This window comes from Anomalospiza imberbis, chromosome 4 (assembly GCF_031753505.1).
Source record: "Anomalospiza imberbis isolate Cuckoo-Finch-1a 21T00152 chromosome 4, ASM3175350v1, whole genome shotgun sequence".
In the NCBI taxonomy this organism is placed as follows: Eukaryota; Metazoa; Chordata; class Aves; order Passeriformes; family Viduidae; genus Anomalospiza; species Anomalospiza imberbis.
The window spans coordinates 15,842,159-15,861,779 of record NC_089684.1 but is presented as its reverse complement, the minus strand read 5'-3'; the positions used below and the strand labels follow the sequence as shown (position 1 = coordinate 15,861,779).

Below are 19,621 nucleotides of genomic sequence, written 5' to 3'. Positions count from 1 at the left end.
AATGCAGTTGGTTGTCATCAACTTCTCTAACAATTAGGTTATTTTGAGATAATTTCAGAATACATTTACAGGGATAATAACAGAATACTAAATTTTTCCATTGGTGAAATAATACTTGTCTCACAGGACAATCTGACCATGATAATAGTTTTCTTTTATTTCTCAATTGCATGTTAATATGGAATAGTGAAAATAATTACTGTTACAATGAATCTTCATTTTCCTAAAAATATCTGCCTGGGAACTTGCATACAGAGAAGCTGCAGTGATCTAATGAAAGATGTAACACTAAGGTAGTTTATTTTAACTGGTGCAAGTTTGTCTGTAAACATTTATTAGTTTTGTTACAAAAAAAGATAACAAACTTCTCTTGCATCTTAGAGAGAAACAACACCACACCATGTACTTGCTGACTGTGTACAAACACAAAAGATCCAACTACAAACAGACTGACTTCTGCCAGCTCACAAAGCACAGAACATACTGGGATCTTCCACCAGTCTCACAAACTATTTAAAAATTGAAAATTTAAATACAGTAATTTATTTTAGTGTTAGCTTGCAGCTTTTTTAGGGACAGTTTCCCTTGGAACCTGGACCTAAATGAAGACCCAAGGTTCTGTACAGCACACAGATGCTTTTATTTACAGTCACATTCAGCACTTCCTGCTGGCTGGAAGGAAAGTCAGAGACTTCTCCCCTTCCCAAGGACTGTGGGGACTCAGCTCAGTTCACTTGGAAAGGGTACTGCACAGCTCTCCCCTGGGGGTTGTTGCCTTTTGAAGGGGGTTGTTGCCTTTTGAAGGGCAAGACTAGCGCCTCAGCAGACAGTCTCATACCACAGAAGGAAGAGGATCTTCAGTCTATGATATAGATTCTTCAAAGATTAAAGCCAGCTTTTCTTTCTAAAGACTAACCTGTTGTCTTCAGATATGTTATTTATAAGTTTACAAATTTTAGGGAGAGATCACTAGTAGGAAAGATAACAGCCTTTTCCAGCTTCCGGCATTTAGTGGGCAGGAAATGCCAAAAATACTGAGTGTAGCAGAATGGAGACATGGTCAGCCCCCTCTTTTTCACAGCCCTTCAAAACTCATTTGAAAAAATCAAGACCTACAGGTCATCCAAAAATTCTTTGTAAACAAGTACTCTGTGGCGGATTTTAAAATATATTTGGGTTCTGCATATGTAAAGAGATGCTTTGCTATTTTGTTAATGCCACAGGAGTTATAAGCAAACCCAAGTGCTCTACCAAACACCAAATGCAGAGCTCACATGCATACGCTATGGTGCACAGGGTGAAGTGAGACTGGTTCATGCTGGGTTTCCTTTACTTCACCCTCCCTTATGTCTGTGTTTCCACATGAGAAAGACAGCAAGCCTTGACAGGTGCACAAGGCCCAATCTACAGTTAAAGTCACCACATTCTGATATAGTCTGGTATTAAAATATTTTTGGACACGTCTGCTTGTCTGCTTCTGAAAGATGTAAAATATTTGGCAACAGGATTTTTCAGTCCTGGCACTGTAACTTTATATAGAAAAGGAGGTTAATGTTGCTTAGAAAATGAAAAGAAATTCCTGTTTCTCCAGTGATTTATAAGCATCTGCTCCCTGTATTTGTCATTTCTTATGGCTTAATTAGGTAAGTATTCAATTAATGCACTGTGTGTGAAGTTTTAAATACATTAATGTATGTTAATATTTTATTGGACTAGCTTACCTAAAATCTCTGCTCCTCTTTTCTCCCTGAATGTTTGACTTCGTTCTTCATTTATGTGGAAAGTTTGGAGGCCAGAATAAATATGTTCTGGCAACTATGGTGTCAATAAATACCATGTGGTATATAATTCAAGCAAGAAAGAGTCCCACTTCCTGTTCTTTTATTGCAATGTACAATGGTCAAATTTATTGCATTTTTGTATAAATAGATACTCTCTTACATAGGGTATCAGTCCCTTTACACATGAAGTATATAACTTTTCAGAATACTAAAGTATTCCCTCCGGAATAAATCTGAATGGAATTATAACCAACACACAATGCATTTACTATCACTCAAGCTATCTGTGTGGCTATATATGCTATATGAGCAATGCTACTTTTTCCACTTTTACCCATGTCCATGATCAACACTCAGGCACCAGTGCACTCTTGACAGTGCTTTATAGTAACTATTGGAAGGATTATCTCACACTGGAGCAGTTCATGGAGGACTGTCTGCTGTGGGAGGGACCCCACGCTGAGCTAGGGAAGGATTCCTCTCCCTGAGCAGCTGCAGAAACAACCTTTGATGAGCTGACCATAACTCCCATCTCCTGCCTCCCTGAGCCACTGTGGGGGAGGAGGTAGAGCTGGGCAGGAGGAAGGAGTGAGGGGTTTTAAGATTTGCTCATTATGCTGCTCTGATTTTGATTGGTAATAAGGTCAATTAATTTCCCCAAGTTGAATTTGCTTTGCCCATTATGATAATTGGTGAGTGATCTCTGCCTGTCCTCTTCTCAGCTCATAAGCCTTTTGTTTTATTTTCTCTCCCCTGTCCAGGTGTAGAGGGGAGTGATAGAGTTGTTTTATTGGGTACATAACATCCAGCCAGGGTCAACCCAACGCACACCGCTACCTTTTGCTCTCTTCCTGGATATTAGTTTATTGCTAGTATTGATGATCAAGCACCAGTATTTTCTACAACTTTCATCTTCACATTTAGAATCAGAACTTTGCAACTCACCAATAAGATAGCAGAAACAGAAACTGAGTAGTTGGTGCTCTAGCCAGATAACATTCAGCCTTTTCATCAGTCATTCTAGCAAGTATTTTCTCTGCCAACCTGTGCATTACAGCTTTCCTTTGGATTTCTGTGTTTATCCTGAGCTGTAGCAAAAGTATGTGTGAAATATGGGAACATAGTCCATGGGCATTGATGTAGTTAACTGACTAAAGAGCCAAGCCATAGCTGCTTTTCACAATGCTCTGTCCAAGTTTTCAAGCTAGCTGCAGTATCAAGAACCAAGGCTTTCACATTTAACTCTACTTTTCATAGACTTTGAATATCATCCATCCTGTCAAAGACAGCAACTTGTATTTTTTCACTGAATCTCATTATTCTGTATATATAACTTGATAAAATGCCAATATTCTGCTCAAGTTTGGCTGTGATACAGTGCAATTACTTTTGTAAAGGAATTACACACTGAACTCCTTTCAATTTAGTATAAAGATGTGCACATGCTGTGCTGTGCACATGAGGTGACAGTCTAACATGTTGAAGGAAACCTGAAAGGACTTATTCAATATGAAGATGAGTATTAACTTTCCTGTCCCAGACCCTTTAAGATTTTTCCATGAAGCACAACATGAGTTCTAAAAGACAGAATCTTATGAGAACCAAGTTCTCTTATGCTGGTCATGAACATACATTTTTCTGTCAACAGATACAGCAGAGTTCTATTTTTACTTAGTGGAAGGATAAAAAAGATACTTTATTGCCTTCTTTCAGCTTTAAAACTCACACACAATTCAGCTGTAAACTTTGTTGATGATGGTCATTTTAGAAGATATACCCACCAAGGATGGTAAAAAAATGCTATTTTTTGAAACCTTTTGCCTGTGACATTCTCCTTGATACTATACTGATACTTCCATTGCTTCCTTTTTTTCTTCCCCCCCCCCCCCCCCCTTTTTTTTAAGTGAAACTAATAACTGAATCTGAATGGTAAGATGTTAAGTAATGATAGAAAGAGATTCATGGAGCGAGACAAAATCTGAAGACTTTTTTGAAGTGGCAGGTCTACCTAACTATCAGGCAGGCAGCCTGAGATAAATTAATAGATTCAGAGTGAAATTCAACAACATATGTCTCAAGTGTGCTCCTTTTAATCCTAACAAACATTTACTTCTGCAAGCCTAAAATTCTACTTGTTATGCAGAATGATAAAACCCTGGATGTTTTATTTATACTGATATTTGGAAGTGAATATGAAAGGCTATTATGCATATCCTGGAGCTTGAGTTAATGTTCCATATGTGCCTCAGTTTCCATATGAGCCTGAGCACAACAGTTTGTGGATGGCTGCATCATCAGTGAGTTTGGCATATGATGGATGTGAGAACAAGCTTGTGAAACCTCAGAGATATGCAAGGAACCAACTCCTTAATGCACCAAGATTAAAACACATTTTTGAGACTGATGGAGTTTTAGTTACAGCACATATGCAAACTTGATGTCAGAATTAGTGATGGGATGGGGTACAATGTCCAGAGAGGCATATATTAGATTGGTTTATTTAACTTTACGCAACAAAAACTGCGTGCTCTTTTTGGACATACTTCCTGATGTGTCTTATGCAATACCAGGAAAGAAAAGAACTACCAACGTTACATGAGAATTATATTAACAGCGGAGGAAAATTTAAAAAGCCAAACCCTGATCTGCATAATTTCAGGCTCTGCATAACTTCAGGAAATAAGACAAAAGTTTCTTACCATTTTCAGTAGCAAAGGAATGGGACAGTCCTCCAGTCAGAGTTCTGCTAGGAAAGAAAAATCACCTTAATTGGTTTAAAGACTCATAAAATCATCAACTTAAGAGGAATCACAAAAGTGTGTATCTTACAATAGCCTGGATTCAGCCTCCTGCCCCTCTTACAGCTCTGGGCTCCTTTGGGAATGTAAAAGCAAGGATCAGAAGCATTCAAAATGCCTTTGTGGTGTAAGTGGCCAAACTTTCCCCAGGAGAATCAGAGAGGGCTGGCATATATTTCTCATATTTGATTGCCTGCCTCAGAAACCACGGAATAAAATGTGGCAGCCTTGAACCCAGTTCTGTTTGTTTTCAGAGTAATTATCACTGCTGGCAGCTCTGACAGGAGAAGGAATGACTCAGAGTGAATCAATATGTCCACAAGCAAAAGCAGAATGTTCACAGTCTAAACAGGACACAACCACAGTTGCATAGGCACAGCTGTACTACAGTCATGATACAAACCAGAGATCAAATTTGCCTGCCATTAACATGTCCAGTGCACATCAAACCTTAAAGACTGTTCTTTTAAAAAGTTTAACAAATAGCTACCTATTACTCTGGTCTGAGTGAATGTAGCCTGCAAGCAATGTCAGCACAGTTTTGTACTGAAACAGATCAGGATTTGCAAATCTCAAAAATTAAAAAAAAAACACCCCAGGATGAGAAATAAAGTTCTGGTAACTGTGGCCATGTATTGTGAATATAACACAGCCCAGGATAAATTATTGGCCCTTGCACTTGGAGCAGTCCACATTACTCTACTGCATAATGTAAAACAGCTTTCATCTTGGGACATTCTGATCCTATGGAGTTTCCTGCACTGTGGGTCAGTTCAACCAGGGGAAAAAAGCATCTGTCTCACAATAACAGAGGTTATAGCTTGTGGGAATAGTATTCTAATGCAAAGAGGAAAATCTGAATTGGAATTCCTCTGAATTCAGAATGATCTGACACTAGGTCGACTTTCTGGTCTAGCCCCTTGGTTATGAAAAAAAGGGTTGTCACCTGCTACAAGACACATGAAAGAAGTGGCTGGAGACAGCTAAAAAACAGATAAATCTGGATTATTGTAGCATGCCTGTGTCTGCAAAGACCTTAAAGCAAAAAATAATGTGCTATGGGCTTGAGGGATTGAGCAAGTTGTCAGAGTATAATAGTGAAAGACTTAGAGGGAATTTACATTTCTAGTTCCACTTCACACCAACTCTCCTATCCCTGTGTTTTATTATCTAACTCTTATGAGCCCTGTGGCACTCATTAAAAATATAAGATGTCTGGTCTGTCCTGAATTTGCTGCAGGTCTTTGTTAGCTGCTACATTCCAGAATGCTATTTACCATCCTTGGCAAGATAAGTCTTAAGCAAGTCTGGGATAGCAGAGCTGTGTTTCAAATTATTGTTAAGACTATTTAGCCTTTTAGCCCATAGGAAGCAAAGGAAATTTACAGTGAGCTACTCCATCTAAGACGGCACACATCAAATATTTACTAAGTAAAGCACAATCGTAATGAAAGGCCATTTTCAGAGCTACTGCTTAACATTTAGTATGCAGTGGTGGGTGCATAATTTGTTGAATTAAAGGCTTAAATATCTTCACATCTTCTAATTCATCATGCCATTATTGAGAGTTGAAATAAGGGTAATGCTTCTTTTTTGGTCTTTGTTGGGTTGTTCTGTCAAACAGATTTTAAGATGCAAACTGCTTGCAAAAAAAGGATAAAGTCACATCCAAATGAAATGTTGAATTAATGGTCACCAGGCAGTTGCCATAACATCTCTACTGATAGGAAAGCTCACATTACTGCAATTTTTTTATTTTTTCAAAACCACAGATATTAAGTGCAGTGATTAAAAAAATAAAAAAAACCTCTTCTATAGTACTAATACTTGCCTGAAACCTTGTGGTGCCACTTTTCACACAGATTTCTTTTATGAAGATGCTGTGAAAGATTGTAAAATAGTTCTGCCACAAAATAACTCTAAAAATGTATAGCAAGCTCTTAACATATGAAGAATCCCTCATACTTTTGAGTTTTTTTGGGGGTTTGTTTGTTTGTTTGTTTGTTTGTTTTATTGGTTGGTTGAGGTTTTTTTTTTTGTTCTTGTTTTGTTTTTTTTTTTGTTTTGTTTTGCCTTTTTTGTTTCTTCATTGTGTTGGTTTTTGGGTTTTTTTGTTTGTTTGTTTGTTTGTTTTGTTTGAGAAGCCACAGCAATCTATGTGCAGCATAAAAGAAATCTCAGTACATAAATAAGAATATATTCCTCCTGCACTGGACAAGCACCAAAGTGAATTACAGAGCTACATGCTTTGACACTAAAAATTCCTCAGTGCACATATACGTGACCCTGCATCACTGCAAGGAGCTGTTGCTTGACACACTCGAGGCATGCATTACTACACCACTGAAGAATTGACCCTGCTTCTCAGAGACTGCCCTGCCAAAGAGGCACATTCCAGTGACACCACTTTCTTCTCAGTATCACATTCAACAGTGTAGATGCACATTCCATGCAACAGGGCTTCGGCCTTATCTGACTCAATGTGATAAAAAAGACTCACCAAAAGAGGGACAAACAAAGCACCTGGCCACAGTGGAGATGGTCACATCAGACTGTTGAAATGTAATTGCAGTCTGCTCCGCAGACATCCTCTTCCAAGTGTATTACTCATATCTGCCTTTTCATTTCTTTGCAGTGGAGCTGCATCATTGAATCACCACAACCCCGTGTCAAGAAGCCCATGCAGTGACAGAAACACTCCATACCTATGCAACCACAGCTGGCAGCAGCTGATTTATAAGAAAACCTGGCCATGCCCATCCACACCAGAATTTCACAAAGGCACCAGCTATGGAGAGAGACTTACTTCAGTCTCTGTCAACTGAACTGACACCTCTCCTGCAATCATTTTGAAAGTAAATATGAGAGGGTTATTTAAACCTACAGCAGCCTCCTAACACTTTCTTGGCCAGTGTGGAGTCTCTATTGCTCATCGGGGAATATTTTCTATTTTAGTGTTGTGCCTTTATTACAATGCTACTGAACTTTGCTGTATGGTGAACAATCTCTTCCATAACTACACCATTAGCCTTTTTTGCTGTCTGAACACCACTACTGAATCAATACCTAGTGCATCGCAAGTGAAGGAAAATGTGTATTTTTGAATCTACTTCCTATATCAGGTGACCATTTCCCATCAAAACCAGTGAGTGCTTTCTGCTGTCCTTAATGTACTTTTACCAAGATCAGTGAACTGTCATCTTTTTGCTCAAAAGTCTGTTTCCTTCATGTAGAATATTATAGTTTTTAAACTTTGAATTATATTAATGATTTCATAAAAAACTAAAGAAAATAAAAGAATCCTAGCTATTTTTTGCACCTTCATTTTACTTGTAACTCTGGCAATCTGGCAGCAAAGTTACAGTAGGCATGCTGAAGAAAATGTTGTGCTTTATCTTAATTAAAAAAGTACAAATATGAACCTCTTTTTCAGAAATGCAGTTTCCACAGTGACCATGCAATATCATCTGCTGTTTGTCATATGGTGGTGTAAGACACCCACTTTTGCTTGCTGATGTCAAAACAATAAATGAAAACTGAGAAATTCTGGCATGCATTGCTACATATTCTTAATATAGATGTGAAAATAGATACCACTCACAGTTTTGTTTAGTATAATCACTTGATACTCTGACAGAGAAATGTCATCAATAAATATATATAGACTGATCATCCAAGTTATTTTATATGCCTTCTGCTGTTGTACTTACTACATTCTGCTATGAACTTCAGTAAGGATGTTTGCTCAGGCAGTGGAAGCAGTACTAGTTATATTCCCTTATCCCATTTCCAGTGCTTATTCTCTGGAATATGATCACTGTAATGCTGGCAGTGCCCAACAATCCCAGGCAGGTTCCACCCTGTACCAGTCACTGATGAGCCCCATCCTTGCAAAGCTACCGAATGCATTTCATAAAGTTTCTTTGTAGATCTAACCTCAAACTCATTTCTGTAAATAAAATTCCTATATCTTGTGTGAACCAAATGGGAAAAAATGGTACTATGGTAACCCTCATTTTTTCCACACAAGTTGATAATTTTTTATGTTCTTAGCCATTCCAAATTACTATGCACCTCTGTCTCACTGGGACCTTTTACTTACTCATTGCTTGTATGATGGGATGCTTTGCTATCAGGTGAAGTTATCCCGGATTTGTAGTTTTGGAATGAAACTCCAGCCAATACCATAAATTCATATATAAAAAGTGAATTTGCTGTCCCTGAATAGCAGTTTTGCTAGACTGAAGATGTTATATTTTAACTTAGTAGGAAACATTAATTATTAGTAGAAAATACTGATTGCATTCAAATTTCCAGATATATTTAATCATTAACTGGAAGCAAAAAGTAAGTCTCTCATATTTGGTCCTCATTCACAGGAAGGATCCTCATTTCCACAGGAGCAGTCAATGTAATTTTTACATGAAAGAGTTGATAGCCCTTGCTGGGGGGCTGGATTTAGTCTCAACAATCTTTGACCTGGTGCCTTGCCCAGTAATCTAAACAGTGCTCCAGGAATGAAGCCGTCTCACAAACTGCAGGTCTAAAACAGCCAGTTTTACATCCATGCCTTTGAGGAGGCAAACTGCTTGCTTTTGGATCTGTCCATTATCTGCTGGGTTGGGGGGCACTTAAGTGCAAAAATAACTGTAGGGAGATGAAAATGCTATATTGGTGTGCCAGATACTTCTATTATTACATCTAATTATTATGAAGACCTTTCCCCAGTTCTCACCAGTAATTTTTTCACTGAAATGATGTCATAATAGTTGCTATCAAAGCTCTTTGATTCAACTATAGTTATTTTAAATTCCCTAAATCATATTTGGAGCTGTCTTGAGGCAAGTTTACAGTGACATATGCACTGCACAACTCTGTCAGAGGCAAAGCAAAACCTGACTCTGTGAGTCAATTTCTTTTTTTTCCTGAAACTGATTCTACTGACATGCTTTATACTATATATAGGGTAGGAAATTCAAGTTTTAGTGCTTGACTTGGATGTTAAAGCAGCAGAGGACATAGACTTGTCTGAAAGTGCAAATTTTTAATTACTCTTAGTGTATTTTCTTGTGTATTCCCCTCACTTACTTCAAATGCCAGCAGGCTTGTGGAAGTACTCAGCTGGTTACTGTCCCGTTTTATTCATTTTTACTAAGACAATAGGCCTAGGAAGTAGGAGCTTGGCTTGAAAAAACCTAAGTTTCAGAAAGAATCAGCAGAAAATTTCAGAAAAATGTCCATGAGATTTTCCATAAAGATTTTGAAGTTATTTAAATATCTGCTATCATCCAGTGTGAACACCAGAATTGAGTTTCTCCTATGATATGATATATCTTTATTTCCCTAAATAGCTCAACAAGTCAGTTATATGGCTGGTATTTTGTTTTATTCTGAGCTCTTTTATGTATCGTGATGATACTCTAAAATCACAGTTTCCCAGGATTTTACTCAATAGAATCCAATCTAAATGAGTTTTAATACTTTAACTAAGAGATGAATAGTGAAAAAGCAGCAAATTAGGCAGGTTACAGATCAGGTCCAGAACATGTTTTGAGGGTTTTTTTTCTAAGAAAATTGCCATTTTTTTATTCTGACTTATAAAAATGTAAATTATCAGACTATTTCTACTGTTTAAAACAGATAAAACCAGGTAATAGCATATTGACTAGATTGCAGTATACTGTTGCAGAAGGAGAGGGATTGTCCCAGCTTCACAGTGCTCCCAGGAAGGCAGAACACTGTTGCACGGGCCCCTTGTCTCTGTGTCCTGGTCATAGAGTCTTGCTCTCTCAGCTAGCCCTCAAGTTTTGGAATATAACAATCAATTAGCTACAAAATATGCAGACCAATGATGACAGCTATTCTGTAGAATTAATAACATTTTATATTTCCATAGCTGCTTTCCTGCCATGTATCTAGGATCTGTTTAAGCCTAACACTTCAGAAACAAACTAAAAGACAGTTCATCTATCATGTTTTTATAATCAGGTGCATATTTTTATATTCTCTCATCTTATGTCACAAATAAGGCTCTATATCCCTCTCTGACTACCTATTGCTATATCAGCTTCAGTAAATACTTTCCTTAATAGGCTCTACTACACAGTATCTTAAGAAAGCTTCTGGATAGTCTCACTTGGCCTGTCAAAAGGGCTAATAAAGTTTACTTAGCACTTTGTCAGATTATGATTATTTTTATGTGGGTTGAATGTTACTCCTGTTATATTTAATCATGTTGTGTTTGAAGAGCTACAAGTGAAAAATCCAGTTGTAATCAAGAAACAATGTTTGCAAATCTTGAATAAACAATTTATACAATTTAAACAAAAGTGGAAATCAACTCTGGCATTTTAGTGCCTTGCACAGTGATTTTTCTTTTTTAAAACAAATTATGGTTTTGTAACTTCCCATAATCCAGAGTACAACAAGCATGTGAAATGAAATTTACTTTTTGTTATTATTTTCAGGTTTTTTCCACTGCAGACATGAACAAAGGACCAAAATACTGACACTGGTTTTAGAGGATGGCAGTGCAGGTAGCCATGGCAACAGAGAACTCTGTGTGCTCCCTCCCAGGTATTTCCTGGGTTTGACAAGTGACGTCAACACGCACTAAGTTACGGCTGCCATAGACACATTTTGTCTGCCAAAGATGGTGAGATGAGCACTGACTCAGCTATAGCCCCTGAGCAGCCCAGGTGTACTAAAATGAAAGTGTTTTCTTCTTCCAGGACTCACAGTCAGCTGTGCTGACTCTCCTGAGTGCTCTGATGCTCAGGCAGAGAGTAATCTGCCCTAGCTTTATTGAAGGCAGTATTTCAACCAAGAATGCCAATAGAGAGGAAATAAATTAAAAATTTTGTTCCATAACAAGATATCTGTGGCACCATTGCAGACCTCTCCCTCACCCCTGAAAGTATTGAAGTGACAAATGTTAAACATTTGGAGACAGTCAAATGAAATACAGTATTCCAATTCAAGTCAAACAATATGAAAAGAAATGCAGTGTTTTGATATTCCTGATGAAAAATGAAAAAAGACAGAAAAAGTAGTCTTTCTGAGCACAATTTCAAGGCTGTGTTCTCTGGGTTTTGTTAAGAAGTATTATTTTTAACTGGTTAATAATATTTTAAATTATTTTAATTTGCATTTTTTGTGTACCTGACTGAATGGAAATTTGTGTGAACATAAATTTGTCTTTGCTTAGACAAAGGTTTTCTTGCATTTTTCCCTCATGCAAAGACTTTATTTTGCATTTGTCCTTTCTCAGTGAGTCACAGAATGGGTGGGATTGGAAAAGACCTCTCGAGATCATCTAGTCCAACCGTCCTGCTAAAACAGGTTCACCAGGTTGTACAGGATTGCATCCAAATGGTGTTTGAGTATGTCCACGGAAGAAGACTCCACAGCCTTTCTGGGCAGCCTGCTCCACTGCTGTCACCTTCAAAGAAAAGAATTTTTTTTGCTCATTTTCAGAACTTCCTGTGTTTCAGTTTATGCTCATCACCCCTTATCCTGTCACTTTCCCCTGGAAAGAGTCTGGCCCCAGTCTCTGAAGACCTGCCCTCAAAGCATTTGTATGCCTTGATAAGATCCCCTCTTCAAGCATCTCTTCTCAAGGCTGAACAGGCCCAGCTCCCTCAGGTTTCCTCCCAAGAGATGTGCTCCAGTCCCCTCATCCTCTTTGTGATCTGGTTAAACTCTCATGATGAGACTCCTTCAGGGATCAGCCTGAGGGTGGGTGGCTCCTTTCCCTTTCTGAGTTTTGTCCACTTAAAACAGCTTTGAGAAGGGGCAGGGAAGAGAAGTTCTGCAAGACTGAACTGTTACATTAATACTTAAAAACATCTTCCACTTCAGTGAAGTCTAACACATAAATTGTAAAAATTTGACAATTAGGAATGTTGTTTACCTGATACCACAGGTTTTCTCAGGAGCACTGTTGAGGAGTTCCTATATTAATGATCTTTGAATATGGATTTGAGGAAGATTCAGGTCAGTCATAGCTGTCAGTGTAAACAGACCAACTCATTTCAAGGCCAGGGGTATTCTGACATGAGCTATATACTGATAGAAAATCATAGGATAGAAACAGAATACCAGGTTGGAAGATACCTCAAGGATCATTTGGTCCAACATTTCTTGGCAAATAAAGAATAAGACCCAAGAACTGCCCTTGAACTTGCAACCCTAAATGAACACTAGCAGATTCAGAATTCCTATCCAGCCATATTTTTCTGTTTTAAATTCAGTATATAAGCAAATTAAAATAGTCATAGAAGTCCTATTTCATAATGCTTGTGCATGTCATCCATTAGCAATATGACCAGGGGATCTGCCAATATTTTTTTTTCATTTTACTATCTCTGAGGCCTGCTGCACAATTAGTCAATGTAAATAAAAGCTATGAATCACAAGAAAAAATATTCAGAAAGTACATCATTCAATATTTCTCATTGCCACAAATGTGCTATAGTGTTTCCCCTTGCAGATTTTTAGCAATCACCATGAAATTTCCTACAGGTTTATTAAGTCTCAGACAACTCAGTGTGTGTATTCCATCTAATCTGGTGATATTCTATAACTGTTCCAAAATTCTGTTATCAGTGTCCACTACAGACACAGCAATAGCCAGGAATAGATATTAGATAGCTTTTTAGCTATTATTAGCTAAATATTTATTGTATTTATTAGCTAATATATATTATTATATAGCTATTATATTATTAGCTATTTATATAGCTATAGGCACAGAAATGTACTTGGGGATATTAAAATGTTAAAAAAATATATGTATATTACATTGAAATAAGTAAGTACACTGTTTTCTTAACCAAGTGACTTAAGGTGGGTTGTTGGAAGTTTGTTTTATTTTCTTTTTATATGTTTTATGGACAAGTTATTTATTTTAAACAGTGGTAAATATCCTAAGCTGTACCAGAACTGCAAAAGTTCAAAAAGTAAAATGGAAGTTTTAAGTTCATTGTTATTTTTAGTTATTTGTCAAACTGTATGAAGGATTTCAAAAGTTTGACCCTTTAGAGCCCCTTCCATCTATGCAAACCTCTAACCCCGTTTTTCAGTTCACAGAATGCATTTTTCTCTTCTGTTTTACTTGGCTTGAATTTCAATTGGAACTTCTCTTTCCCACAGTGTACTCTGAAATGTCAGATATGAGAGAGTGAGATCAAGCATTTTCTTAATGGATGGTGGAGTCAGCAGCAAAGGTCTGTGACTTGCTAACTTAAGAGTCAGCACCCTCTTCTGTAGTGTATATCCTAATTCATCACCATGCTCTTCAAATTGGAAAACACATTTATAATGTACCCTCAGGAAGCATGCCCTGGCCAATGTGCTAAAGGAGGAGTGTGCACGGCAACCCTCACCCTTACTGTAGGATATCCAGCCAGCCCTTGCAGGGGAGGACCGAAAGTCACCCTGTATTGCAGCAACTCACATCATCTATTTCTCATCAGCTACACAGATTTCAGCAATGCCAGTAAAATATTCTAAATCTTTGCACTGCCTGTTGGAAACACCTGACGAAAAAGCAGGCTCTGCATGGTTCTTTCAACATCACTGTATTTGAAGTTGAAGTTGGTTTATAGAATAAACTGATGAAAAGTAATGATGTGGTTCACTTTTAAAACTTGCAATAAGAGCAGCAAGTTATATGACAGTAAAAGACCTCATGTTACTTTAGCCCTAGTAGTCTGTTTTGGTCTAAGGCAGTCGTGCATGTCCTAAATAGAAGATAAAACTGAGATAAAACAAGTTGCAGCTCTGTAAAAACACCAAAAATCATGGCTTGTATATATGTATTCCAGGGAAGAAGGATCTGACTGCATCTTCACTGGACAGCAGTCTTCGCTCTTTGGCTGTGAGAGAGTATTCAACCACAGAGTTTCTGTTTTCAAGCATTGCTCTGGATAGCATGTATTTCTAGCACTGTAGCTGCAACTCTATCAAACTTATCTTTCTCACTATCACTGTAAATGGGCTTGGACTATCGGCTAGCTGTTAACCTGCAGGAAACACCCTCTGACTTGATCAGTGCTGTATGAATCTACAATACAGACAACTGATCATGCTTGCACATCAGTATCAACTGTGAGTATGACCTCTTTCATTCTCTTAGCAAACAGTAACACAAATTCTTGACACGTATTATAACGCAAATTTCCCGAGCTGCTGTCAGCCATTCTGTTGAGAGTAAAACTGTGGTTGAGTAGAGCAGCTGACAAGTTGATGCACATGCATAATCAGATAAGGTAGAAAGCCAGTCCTGTGGGATGGTGTGTGCTGTGCTCAGAGAGATGTTTTAGTGTGTGTTTGTCTTTGAATGCAAGTGCAACCTCATTATTTTTGGGAGCTGACTCAGATGTTTCATATCATGTATGTGTTGACCAAGATGGCAGAACTGAAGCCAGAATATTGTGCATTTTGCAAGGCTGAGCCCAAGGGGCCTTTTATCTCAAAAAACAATGGTTGCTGATCATACTGCAAAGTCAGCCACTCATTACTGTTACATGCTGAGCATCAGTCAGCTGCTCTACAAAATGCATCAAAAAGCAGTTAGAATAAAGCTTTGTGTTGAGATTATATAATGATTTGTTGAAAAATTCTAGGCAGAAGTGCTAAAAAATTTGAACCAAATTGTAACATTATAAGTTTATAAACTTTCAATAACTTTATGTATGCTGACTCCAGTGTAGCCACATGCTTCACACTGAAAACAGAATTTGGCTCTATGACAACTTAAAAAACAAAAAAAGCTTTCAAACCAGTTTGTGGATAAATACTTTGTATCAAAAACTTCTGTATTTCAAAAGAAATTACTTTCAACACCTTCTGTTTCAACAGTATTTTTTCAAATAATCCTTAGGAAAACCAAAAAAACCCCATATATTTGTATTAAAACATGGGAGTTTTTTAGGATAAGAATTCTAAATATTCATGACATGCATAGCTATTTTTCAGCTACTAGTGATACTTATGGGGCATTTTACTAATTCATCTTTACATTCTGGTAGGAAAAAGTCTGTTAATGGAATTGAGACACTATAGCAACTGTTCACATAGTTTGCATATAAAACATGCAGATGGGATATACTCCCCTAGATGATCACATCTAATTTAAAACTTCTGACCACACTCACTGTGAAGAGTTTTTTTCCTTTCACTATCTTGTGTTTGATGACCTTGATGAAGTTTATTTCTGCTATCTTGACACTTTTTGCAGTCTGCACTGTGAAGATTCTGGCTCCGCCTCTTGTATAGACATCCATGAAGTAATAAAGAAACCAGTGAGACCCCCATGAGCCTCCTCTTCTCCAGACTGAACAAATTAAAGTCTATCATCTTTTCACACTATGTGCTCCAGCCTGCCAAATGTTCTGGCGGCTTTATACTCCGGTTTTCCAATATCTTTGGAAGCACAAAAGTGTGCTTTTCACACTTTTTTTTTTTCTTGCGAGCAGGAAAGGCTAATAGTTCCCATGAGATGGTGCCTTGGCAATTCCTCTGCACCATCCTCAGGCTGGGTTTGTGACTTCTTCAGATTACTAGTGTGTAGGTAAATTGACTCTTACATAAGTGGAGTAGCACATACTCAAGATGATGATCTGTATTAATTTTGCCTATGAAATCAGGTTCAGGATATCCCAGCACAGAGTCATGCTGGCACTAGATTGGAAACTAGAAGCACTATAGCAACATTTCCATTGAAGATAATCCAATTGGAATTTTAATACACAAATCCTATGATGAAAAGCAGTATGTATTAATCCAAGCAGAAATCTTAACTAATGTGGCTTTATTCCTCCCAGTACTCAAGGTCCTCCTTTTATATATCTCTGGAAATTCTACATTGTACTGCAATGTGCAGTATAGACAGTCTTCAGCAGAGCCAACTGCACTCACTGTGACTACAGCCTGAAAACTTCCTTGTCCTACCAGATGGCATAGTTTTTACTCCTGACACAGAAATGAACTTATAGTTGCTCTTTAATACTTTAAAAGGAAAAGCATTTAAGTCCCATTTTGAAATCTGTTTATCTGCTTTTTCAGTGCAAATAGTACTTCTGACAGCCCACTTCATATTAATCCTGACATCTTTGATGGTCTGATGGTCTGTTTCTACATGAAGAAATGGTATTTTTCTACTATGCTGGCATTTCACATCCCACTGAGTTCAGAACAAAGGTGGTTTTGCTATGTTGCTTGAATGTTAAGTATAGAATAAGAGCTGACAATTTAAGACATGATTGATATGCAGAATCTGCATCAGATTCTTAAAAAAAAAGTACTGTCCTGATAAAATACGCAGTGTTTGCTAGACTGGTGCATGAAAAGATAAATGTACTGCTATCAATAAATTAACATTGTGTGCTAGATAACACTAGTGTTAACTTTCTTATAACAATTACAAGAATGCTTGACAATACTCTTTTACAACAATTACAAGAATACTATTCTTTCTACTTCATCCACATCTGAAGCATGTAATTTTGCTTCAAACAGGCCAAAAATAAATCTCAGGAGGTAAGAAATACAGGAAACTTGGATGCTTTTTTTGTGCCCTCTTATAACTCTACATGGTGTCTCCATGGTGGCATCAGAAGGTTGTAGGCTATGTCAACCTGTACACATTTGGGATAGAGGATCAGGAGAGATGCAAAACCTGTTTTCTTGGTGTTACTCCAGCCAAGGACAATTCAATATCAGCTGAACTACCAGTATAAAGCTCATGCTTTAAAGCTTCTCTGCTCTATCATGTAATACAAAAGGAATATTATATTGTCTGCCTCACAACATATCTCACTGACCTCTTTTCTAATCTGTTTTCCACAGCTTTGCTGGAACAGTCATAGGGATTTGGTAGGTTTAATTTTATTCCTTTGAAGCTATGCTTATTTGTTGGTTTTTTACTGTAATCAGCTAAGGCAGGTGTTGGGATTCAACTGCAACTGTAATTATGGTTCATTTAAATGATACTGAAGCGTGGTTTAGCATCATGCAGCTAGTAGGATCAGCTTTATTCCAGAAACTTACTGCCTTTACTAAAGATAAGAAGTCTAATAGTTTATGTGAAATATATAATGTCCCTAAATGTTCCTAAATAGTATTAAAGATCATCCTCAATCAATTTTATGATAGTGAAAAATTTACACATGTAAGAAATCTGTGTCTCAACAATAATAAACACTGGTGCATCAGCCTTGAAACGACAATTCATTATTTTTTGATCTGTTGACTTAACATTGTGTCACAGCATAAACACCAAGTTAATCTCTAAGCTGTAAAGATGCAAATGGGACAATGCTAAGTTCAATTCTCTTATATGAAAAATCGTCCTCTATTTTATGAAAAGTTTTCCTTTGTTATGAAAAATCCTTCTGTTTCTTACTGTGGTGTCTCTTATCAATGAGACATATCAGCATATAGCACTTGTAAGCAGATCTGCTGAAAATAATTATAAACAAACCAGACTGGGCATGTTCACCCTCACTGTGTTGTGTAAATTTAATTTTGGTAGTGTTTTTTTTTTTTCCTTTTTCTTTTTAGCTTTTTCAAGATTTTTTCTCATATTGCAGGTTTACACCAAGCAGCAGACTGAAAAAGCTATATAAAGATAAAGACTCCATAAAAAGACATCGATGCAAATATTTTTGTAATCTTCTGAGTGGTATGTCTCATACTGGTGGCCCAAAAATACATGGCAAGAGTACACCACCCACACTGCAGCACTTCTCATGCACCAGGGTGGGGAACAGAGAATTATCCTTTAGTCATTCTGCCCATTTTGAGCAGCTGACATTTGTGCAGTTGTAAAAAGAGAGAGCTTTCATCTACTGTGGGATATTGGATCCTTTAATTTGTTGAAAACAGGGTTCATTTATAACCTGGCCTAAATGGGTTAGATAATTTTCTATACATAAGCACATATACATATACAGATATTTATAAACTCTATACATAAATACGATGCCATTTTAAGCTTCTGTGTGTCTTCTCTAGTTTTCAAGACCAAAGAATTCATGAAGCAACTAACTTAGAAAACACTGGTCCTGCAGAACTGCAAAAACAAGAGAAACAGTTCCTAAACTTGTATATTTGTTTTTTATTTACTGCTGAGAAATACAGATGAGAAGAATTTTGCTGGCCTCCTGTTGTCTCATAAATTAGTAGGCTAGTTTCCATAGAAAAGTTAAATCTGATTTTGGGAGTAAGGACCTTGGCAAAACACATGCCCAATGGATTTGTATACATAGATTGTCACATTATGGATGAACAATAGCACAAATGCAACAGATCCTTCCAGCAATATTTACTGAATAATGATTTGAATGCACTGCAGCATAAAAAGGAATTCTGTACATGTTCTCCTGCTGCACCCAAGAAGAGATATCAAGGTCCAGATTAAATATGGTGAAGAAAGGAGGCTGTGATTGAGCAGTTTTCCATTCTGATTATAAAAAAACATCATTCATAAACTGCCATTTTCCATTCCTGTCAGAAACTTTGTGGAAATAAGAGATTTTCTGCTTAAAATCAAGTTATCTAGAATGCTCCACTCCACTATTGTTTGTGTGAGAGATACTCAGTATTTTAGAGGTGATGTTCTTCCTATTCTTCTATTTTGCTCAGTTGGCTTGTCCTGCTTTTTGTTATGGGCTGAAAAAATTTTCAGACAGACACATAAAAATCTAGCCATAAAAACCCTATTTATAGACATATGCATCTACTCTAATGATATACTGTTTCTGAACACTCAAAAAAGGGAAACAGATTTATATATGTATTTATGCAATGTGAAAGTCTAAAAAACTAAATTTTATCTAGCACACATGATGAAAAAAAATTAAAAGTATCATATTCATAAAGCTTTTGATCATCTTGTGCATTGATAGTTACCAAGACTTATCTTTCAGGTGGTTTCTGGAATGAGTAAATTAAAAGATTTCCAAGAGCTGCAAAGCACTAAAGGAAGGGAAGGAAAGAAAACCTCAAAAAGCTACCAAGAGAAATAAAGACAACATA

At 37.1% G+C, this 19,621-nt stretch overlaps 1 long non-coding RNA gene across 3 annotated transcripts; it reads left to right on the top strand.

Annotated features, from left to right (window-relative positions):
• The first annotated feature begins 6,998 nt into the window (after positions 1-6,998).
• LOC137472271 (uncharacterized) lies at positions 6,999-19,190 on the top strand. 3 transcript variants are annotated; one of them, XR_010998094.1, is made up of 6 exons: positions 6,999-7,701; positions 8,963-9,120; positions 11,047-11,155; positions 11,311-11,630; positions 13,733-14,160; positions 18,175-19,190. It is a non-coding gene; the product is annotated as an uncharacterized lncRNA (long non-coding RNA). The 3 variants fall into 3 exon arrangements; XR_010998093.1 differs by lacking the exon at positions 18,175-19,190 and having other exon boundaries at positions 11,311-11,627; positions 13,733-14,207; XR_010998092.1 differs by lacking the exon at positions 18,175-19,190 and having other exon boundaries at positions 13,733-14,207.
• The last annotated feature ends 431 nt before the right edge of the window (positions 19,191-19,621 follow it).